The following is a 7573-nucleotide window of genomic DNA, read 5'->3' on the forward strand; positions in this document are numbered from 1 at the left end:
AATGCTGAGTGGGGTTGGGGGAAAATGAGGTGGGGGAGTGAACAAGTGGGTGTGCTCAGGAATCAGGTGTGGTTAGCATAGGTCCCTCCCTGCACTGTGTGCCAAATTCATCCTGTTGTGTCACATGAGGAACCAGAGTTTCCAAATATGTTAAACCCCAAAGAGGTTTTTTTCTTTTTTCCCTCAGTTACCCATTAATTTATTTACTTTACATCCTGGTAGGCATTTCCCCTCTCTCCTCTTCTCCTAGTTTCTTCCTCTCACTTATCCATCCCTCCACTGGTGCCCCCTCCCATTGGAATCGATCCACCTTGGCATGTCAAGCAGGACTGGGTGCATCTTCTTGTATTGAGGCTAGAAAGGCTGACCAGCTAGGGGAAAGGGATCCAAAGGCAGGCAAAGAGTTCTTTAAGAAAATACTTAATAATGTCAAGGCTGGTTGCCTAGAATTCACTCAACCTTATAAGAAAGTAAAACTGTCTATGGAGGATTTTTACTTCCAGTGTCTAAATTTTTTATTCTCAAAGAATAAAATAGCAAACATCTTTATTTCTTCTGCTGCTGTTGAGTCTCTCACCCTCTCTTTCTCTCTCTCTCTCTCTTAAAGAAGGGATTTCATCTATAATCCCAGCATTCAGGGTCTACAAAGGGAGTCCAGGACAGCCATTTTTATACAGAGAAACCCTGTGAGGCCAGGTTGGCGTTTGGTGTTGGACGGGGAGGGGGATGAAAGGATTTCATGGATCTCAGGCTGGCCTGGAACTCACTATGAACCTTGAACTTCTGATTCTCCTGCCTCCACCTGAAGAGGGCTGGGATCATAGGCATGTGCCATGATCAGGTTCTGTGGTGCTGGAGATTAAACCTAGGGCTTTGAGTGTGCCAGGTGTGTCCTCTCCCAGCTGGTCTACGTGCCCAGCCCAAGACAGCTAGATTTCTTTCACTCAGAGCTCAGCGTTCTGCCTTATTTACTTCATGATGCTTTTTGTAGTTTCTTCCTTCCTTTCTTCTTCCTTCCTTTTTTTACTTCTTCTTTTGACAAGATCTTATTATTTAGCTCAAGCTGGCCTAGAATTTATTATGTAGCCCAGAATAGCCCTTTGGTCTGGCTCCTCCAGAGTGCTGATGTCAAACATGTATATCACCGATGGAAGAAGCCTCCACTCCAACCTTGTCATCCACAGACTTGAGTCCCATTGTGAGTTTTGTATCCCTGTAGGCCATTTTAATAATTTGTGGCCAAGTTTTATCTTTCAGTTTTTATCAGATTGTGTGATAACCACATATTCTATGCTATACTGATTTTCTTTTTAATTGCGTGCACACACACAAGAAGGCCAGTGGTGTCAGATCCCCTGGAGATGGAGTCATGAATGAGCTGCCTGACATGGGTGCTGGGAACTGAACTCTGGTCTTCCTCATGTTGCAAACTACTGAGCCATCTCTCCAGCCCTTGTGCTCTTTTTCTGAGTAGCATGTTTTTGAGTCTTCCCATATTGATACGCAGATAAATTAACCGAATTCCTTTCATGGCCCTTTCTTCTGTTTATTCTCTCTAACTGTGATATGCCACAGCACAGCTTAAACACTCAGCCCCCTAGTGAGAAGAATTTTGGGTGTTTTTAGATATATGTATTTGACTTTCACCTTGATTTCTCTAAGTGTTTAAAATGTGGCAGAACACAGTAAAATAACAGACATCTCTGTCACTCAGGACTGACCCCATCTGCCCCCGTCTCTCTGGTGGAACTGCCCCAGCAGGCAGGGAATCGGTGGGCAACAAGCCTCTGTCCCCTTGCTCTGGATAATTCTGTGTTATTTTTAGCACCTCCCTCTTGACACCCAGTAATTCTTCTAAAGTGAAGCCCTCCCTTTTAAATGGTTGGGATATCAACTGATATTAACCTACTGACTATAATCCTATCATTTGGGAAGTGGAGGCAGAGGATCAGACTTTTAACCTCGCCTGAACATATATATGAAACCCTGTCTAAAATAAGAAAAAACAAAACAAAACAATGGGAAAAGATATTAACTGGTAAATCACCTTTCTTTAGATTTACAGAACCCATAGTGTCTGGTAATCTTTATTTAACATGAGACTCTTATGTTTTTTTCTTTTAATCCCATGCACCACCTGACACAGCCTGTAGATTTCCGTGAAGGTTGACTTATAGAAAAGAAATTCCACTGTCTAAAAAGAAGTAAAGGGAACTTGGCTTGAGAGGCCGCTGTCTTTTGGGATGTTCCAATGCTTCAGAGAAGAAGGAAACAAAGATATATGCCCTGAATGATGCTGGACCCACTGTCAGGCAGCCTCCCTACCCTGCTCTCTGTCTCCTGTGAGTTGGCCAAGACTGAGCTTTGGGGTTGACAGCCCCCCTCTGCTGTCATTTTCCCAAGCACTGCTCCTTGGGTAAGCCCTGGACTCCCCCTACTAGCTCTGGTCACATAAACCATCCATCAAGCAGTGAGGAGCCAGAACTTCAGGAGCAGTTTGGACTTTGGCTCATGATTGCAGGGTTAGGCCATCCATCAGATCAAGGAAAGCATGGCAGTGTGTGTGTGAAGCAATTGGTCTCATGTGTTAGAAGGATAACAGGTGCTGGACCTCAGCCAAGTTTATTCTTTCATTTGGTCTAGGACCATGGTATGGTTTCTTCCATATTTAGGATGGGTCTTCCCACCTCAGTTGACCCAGTGTAGAACTTTCTTCAGTGAGGTGCCAGAGGTCTGTTTCAAAGGCCTTTCTAACCAAAGCCCATCAGATTGACAGAAGCAACTATCAGGATGGTCATCTAAGCAGAGTTCTAGTAACTGATTCTCATTGGAGACAGAGCTTTGCTATTTCATGGCCCAGGCCTTTCTTCAAATCCCCATGCTCCCCAAGTGGACCTTGAATTCACGATCCTCTTGACTCCACCTCTCAGAATCTGGGATTCTAAGCATGTGCCTCTGTGCCCAGTGCTAACATCTGCTGATTTTAAATGGCTTGTTCTTGGAAATGTCTTCGCTGATGTTCAGACTCAGAAAATGATGCATTACAGTTGGGGATGTTCCTCAGCGGTAGAGCTCTTTGCCAAGCTCGCTCAAGGCACTAGGTTCAATCCCCATTCTCATCAAGAGAAATTCTTCTTTCCCAAGGCAGATCATAGAACCCTACCTGTTACTTTGAAGACAGCCTGAAAACCTAGAAACCTTCCTTAAACCTTACCCTGCCCTTTTGCATAGGAGCTGTCTGTGAGCAGGCTGCTTAACCTGCCTTCCTTCTAGTAGGTCATAAAACCTTCATTCTAGGAGGGGTTCTGCCCAGTACCATAAATAGACCAGGAATCTGAACAGACCAGCCCTGCTGGTTCACCTACCCAGTCTTTTATCAGTAGGCCATAAATCTCCTTGTCCAGTCACATGTGCAGTTAACTGTCCATTTGGGGCCAAATAAAAACATTAAAAATAAACAGCTGTTCCTGGCTTTTTGGGTCTTCATTTCCAAAGTTCCCTGTGTTTGTGTAAAACTTTGGTTCCATAAACCTGCCCTGCTGTCTTTTTTCTTGTTTTGTTTTGTTTTGTTTCAGAGACAGGGTTTCTTTTTGTAGGCTAGGATGTCCTGGACTCACTGTGTAGATCAGGCTGGCCTCAAACTCAGAGACCTGCCTTCCTCTGCGTCCCAGAGTGCTGGGATTCCAGACATGCTCCCCTATGCTGTCATAGGAGTATGAACCTTAGAATGAAGAGGATGACTATTACCCTCTTACATGTGCTTGCATGACAAATCATTAGGATAAGTCCTTTCCCACTGAGTCAAAGGTCTGAAATGCTTTGACAAACCTTTCTTTAAATATAATTTTTTTCTTTAAAAACTTTTTGTGGTTTAAATTTTACTGTGCATCTCTGGGTGAAGTGGAACTCTCTATGCAGACCAGGCTAGCCTTGAACTCAGAGAGCCACACTTGCTTCTGTCTCTCAAGAGCTGAGATTAAAGGCATGTGCCATCACACCTGGCTGACGACCTTTGAGGGCCAACAGTTGTTTCTCTGTAGTTTTTCATACAATAAAGACAGTACAGTGAGAGTCAAGGCAGAGTCTCCTCCCGAGATTGTCAGAGGAAGAGGAGGTGGTTGAGAATAATGAAATATGAAAGATGAGCATCAATGGGGAATGAGAAAATGCTGTGGAATACTGTCTTCTTGGTGTGATGAAGTTACTGTACTAGAGAACTCATTGCACCCTTGGTCAGCTGTACAAGATCCCAGCGCCAGCGCTGACTGGCAAGGACACAAAGTAGGAAGAGAATGTTTTGGGGACATGGGGAACAAGGAAGTGTACTGGAGGGATATAATCAATGTTGCTTTAAGAAACAAAAGAGTTGGGTAGTGTGTCCATGCCTGTAATCCCAGCACTCTGGGAGGCAGAGGCAGGCAGATCTCTGTGAGTTTGAGGCCAGCCTGGTCTACAAAGGGAGTCCAGGGCAGCCAAGGCTACACAGAGGAACACACAACCCTCTATATATATATATATATATATATATATATATATATATATATATTATACAGATACAATGTGGAGGTACCACAGGTGAGCCAGGCAGGAGGCCAGACTCTGCAGCCACAAAGCTGCTGGAGTGACTTGGGTTTGAGGCCAATAAAATCTGGGCCAGAAGCCAGGGCTTTGGTTCTGAAGGGTTTTCTGAGTCTGGCCATAGCTATGTCTTTGGTATCCCCTTGTATCATGAAACTGACTCACTATTTGGGTTGGTTTTAATATCATTTGGAATTGAGAAATTCTAGAGTCCTAGAAAGTCTGGATTTAATAACAGTTGGAATCACCATGAGTAGCGAGGGCGCCCTGAAGAACTGCACTGATGGCCTTACCCACACACCCCAACTGCTGGAAGAGGCTTCTAGGAGTCTGGATAAAGATGGTGTGGCAGTAGGTAGGTACCTGGCCTTTTGATTGCTCTGCCTTCCCTCTTCCTCCACGTTGCTTTATTCTGTTGTTGTTCCTGATTCCCTAATGCTATGAAGGTCAGCTGTTCCAGGCTTCCACCATGGTGACTAAAGACAAGGGGCTCTCCAGGAACCTTCCAGGTTTGTTTGCCAGAGCCTGACTGCTGAGGCACCCAGCCTGCTGGCCTTTCCAGCAAAGAATTCCAGCTGCCCTGGGACTGCTCTCACTGCCTAGGCAGCCAACCTCAGGAACCAAGGCTTCTGCTGGGTTCTCAGCCTCTCAGGTGAGGTCCGGCTGATGGTGCAGTTTTCATGCCAGCTGACTCAATACAGTCTTCCCTGTGTAGATTTTTTATCACCCTCACTAATAAACTTCCCCTCTGGAGTCTCCTCCTGCCTGGTTAAGGGCACTGCCAGCCAGTTGCTCACTCTGGTAGAACCTGCTTGAACTCCATAGTCCCTCTGGTGAGACCAACTTTAATTCTTAGCCTAACTCTGGCTCCTCTGTTAGAAACAACGTGCCCATGTTCAGAGAGGAATTTGGCTTTTACTTGGCAGGAGAAGAAAGGCAGGAAAAAAAACCTTTATCAAGTTTTATGCAAAAAATAAAGAACAGGAAGTCAGGGAAGTGAGTGGAGGGTGGATTGCAAATGACTGCTGGGTGGAAAACAATGTCCTTGCCTTTGAAAAGTCAGTTTAATTAGGTATGGAAGCATGCGGAGTACTGTAATGAAGGACAGTCTGTTATGTTATTCTGTATAAGCTGTGCTTTGGAGCTATTGTTAGAATGGAGTGGTTTGTGCTAGTGTCACTGCAGTAGTCTGCTAATATCCCACACATTCAGGAGTAACCTGTAAACAGGAGATAGATTAGCCATCCCTTGGGTTAGAGGATCTAATCAAGTATTAGAATCAGCCTAGCAGAATACTCTAAATTTCTCTGACTCTTTAAAAGAATTCATTCTAAAGATAAACATTTGAAAAAAACATTAGGAAAATGGAAAAATGATCATTTCCAGCAAGGATGACTTTAATCTGTGTGGGGAAAAGGGAAGAAGAAGGAGATACTGAGTAAAAATGATGACTTGGAAAAGAAATATATTTTGTAAAGATGTGACTCAATTTATGATTTGGACTTCTATCTTCGTGGGAGTTTAAGGAACTGAGTGTGTGTGTGTTTGTGTGTGTGTATGCATGCACACACGTGTGTGTGTATGTATGCATATGCCTGTGTTCATGTGTGTCTTTAGATAGGGTCCTCACTATATATGCCTTACTGCTGGCCTGTAACTCACTCTGTAGACCAGGTTGACTTTGCATAAAGATTCTGCCCTCTGATCTGAATCCTGAGTGCTGGGATTATGAGCATGGCCCACCATGCTTCTGTGAGTCAGTCTGACTAGTTCAGGCTAGCCTCAGATTTTCAGTAATTCTCTTGCCTCAGCCTTCCCTTCCCCCACATTACTGGGTTACAAATGTGCATTAGCATGTGCTGCCAATGCTTCCTTTTACCTGGATTTTCAAGAGTGAGTACTAATGTGCCCCAAAGGGTTTGTGTGTGTTTGTTAAATGTTCCTTGTTTGGGCCTGTGTGCATCTGTGTGGAGACAGGTTGAGGCCTAGTGTCCTCCTCACTCTCTCTCCCCCTTAGTGAGAGCCAGGGCCCCTGCTGCACTGGGAGATCATTGACTCAGATAGACTGGGTGCCAGCAAGCCCTAGGGTCCTGCCTTAACATCCCCATTGGGGCTCAAACAGGCTTTCTTCTTGTAGAGCAAACACTTTCAGCTGAGCCATCTTCCAGAGGCTTTAATTACTAAGGTTTTAGGATTGAATGTTTTTACATTTCTTACTTTATTGCTCTTACCACATTATGTGTTTTGTCAGCTTCAGTGTTATATTTACAGACGTTTATAGTTATGTATTTCTAGTCCAGTGATTCTCGACCTAGTGCTGCGACCCTTTAATACAGTTCCTCATGTTGTGGTGACCCCCAACCATAAAATTATTATCACTGCTACCTCATAGCTGTAATGTTGCTGCTGTTATGAATCGCGACATCTGAGAAGTGTCTGATATGCAGATGGTCTTAGGTGACTCCTGTGAAAGGGTCAGGGTTGCAACCCATGGTTGAGAACTGCTGTTCCAGGCAGAAATAAAGTTTGTTAGAGTATGAGAAGACCCCCCTCCAATTATTCCTTCAACATTTTTACATTTTTTTAACTTTTATTAATTACACTTTATTCACTTTGTATCCCCCATAAGCCCCTCCCTCCTCCCCTCCTAATTCCACCTTCCCTCTCTCTTCTTTACGAATGCCCCTCCCCTAGTCTACTGTTAGGGGAGGTCCTCCTCTCCTTCCTTCTGATCCTAGTCTATCAGGTCTCATCAGGAGTGGCTGCATTGTCATCTTCTGTGGCCTGGTAAGGCTGCTCCCCCATCAGGGGCAGGTGATCAAAGAGCAGGCGAATCCGATTATGTCAGAGGCAGTTCCTGTTCCCATTACTATGGGACCAACTTGGATACTGAACTGCCATGAGCTACATCTGTGCAGGGGTTCTAGGTTATTTCCATGCAAGTCCTTGGTTGGAGTATGAGTCTCTGGAAAGACCCCTGTGTTCAAATTTTTTG

Source organism: Meriones unguiculatus, chromosome 17 (assembly GCF_030254825.1).
Source record: "Meriones unguiculatus strain TT.TT164.6M chromosome 17, Bangor_MerUng_6.1, whole genome shotgun sequence".
Lineage (NCBI taxonomy): Eukaryota > Metazoa > Chordata > Mammalia > Rodentia > Muridae > Meriones > Meriones unguiculatus.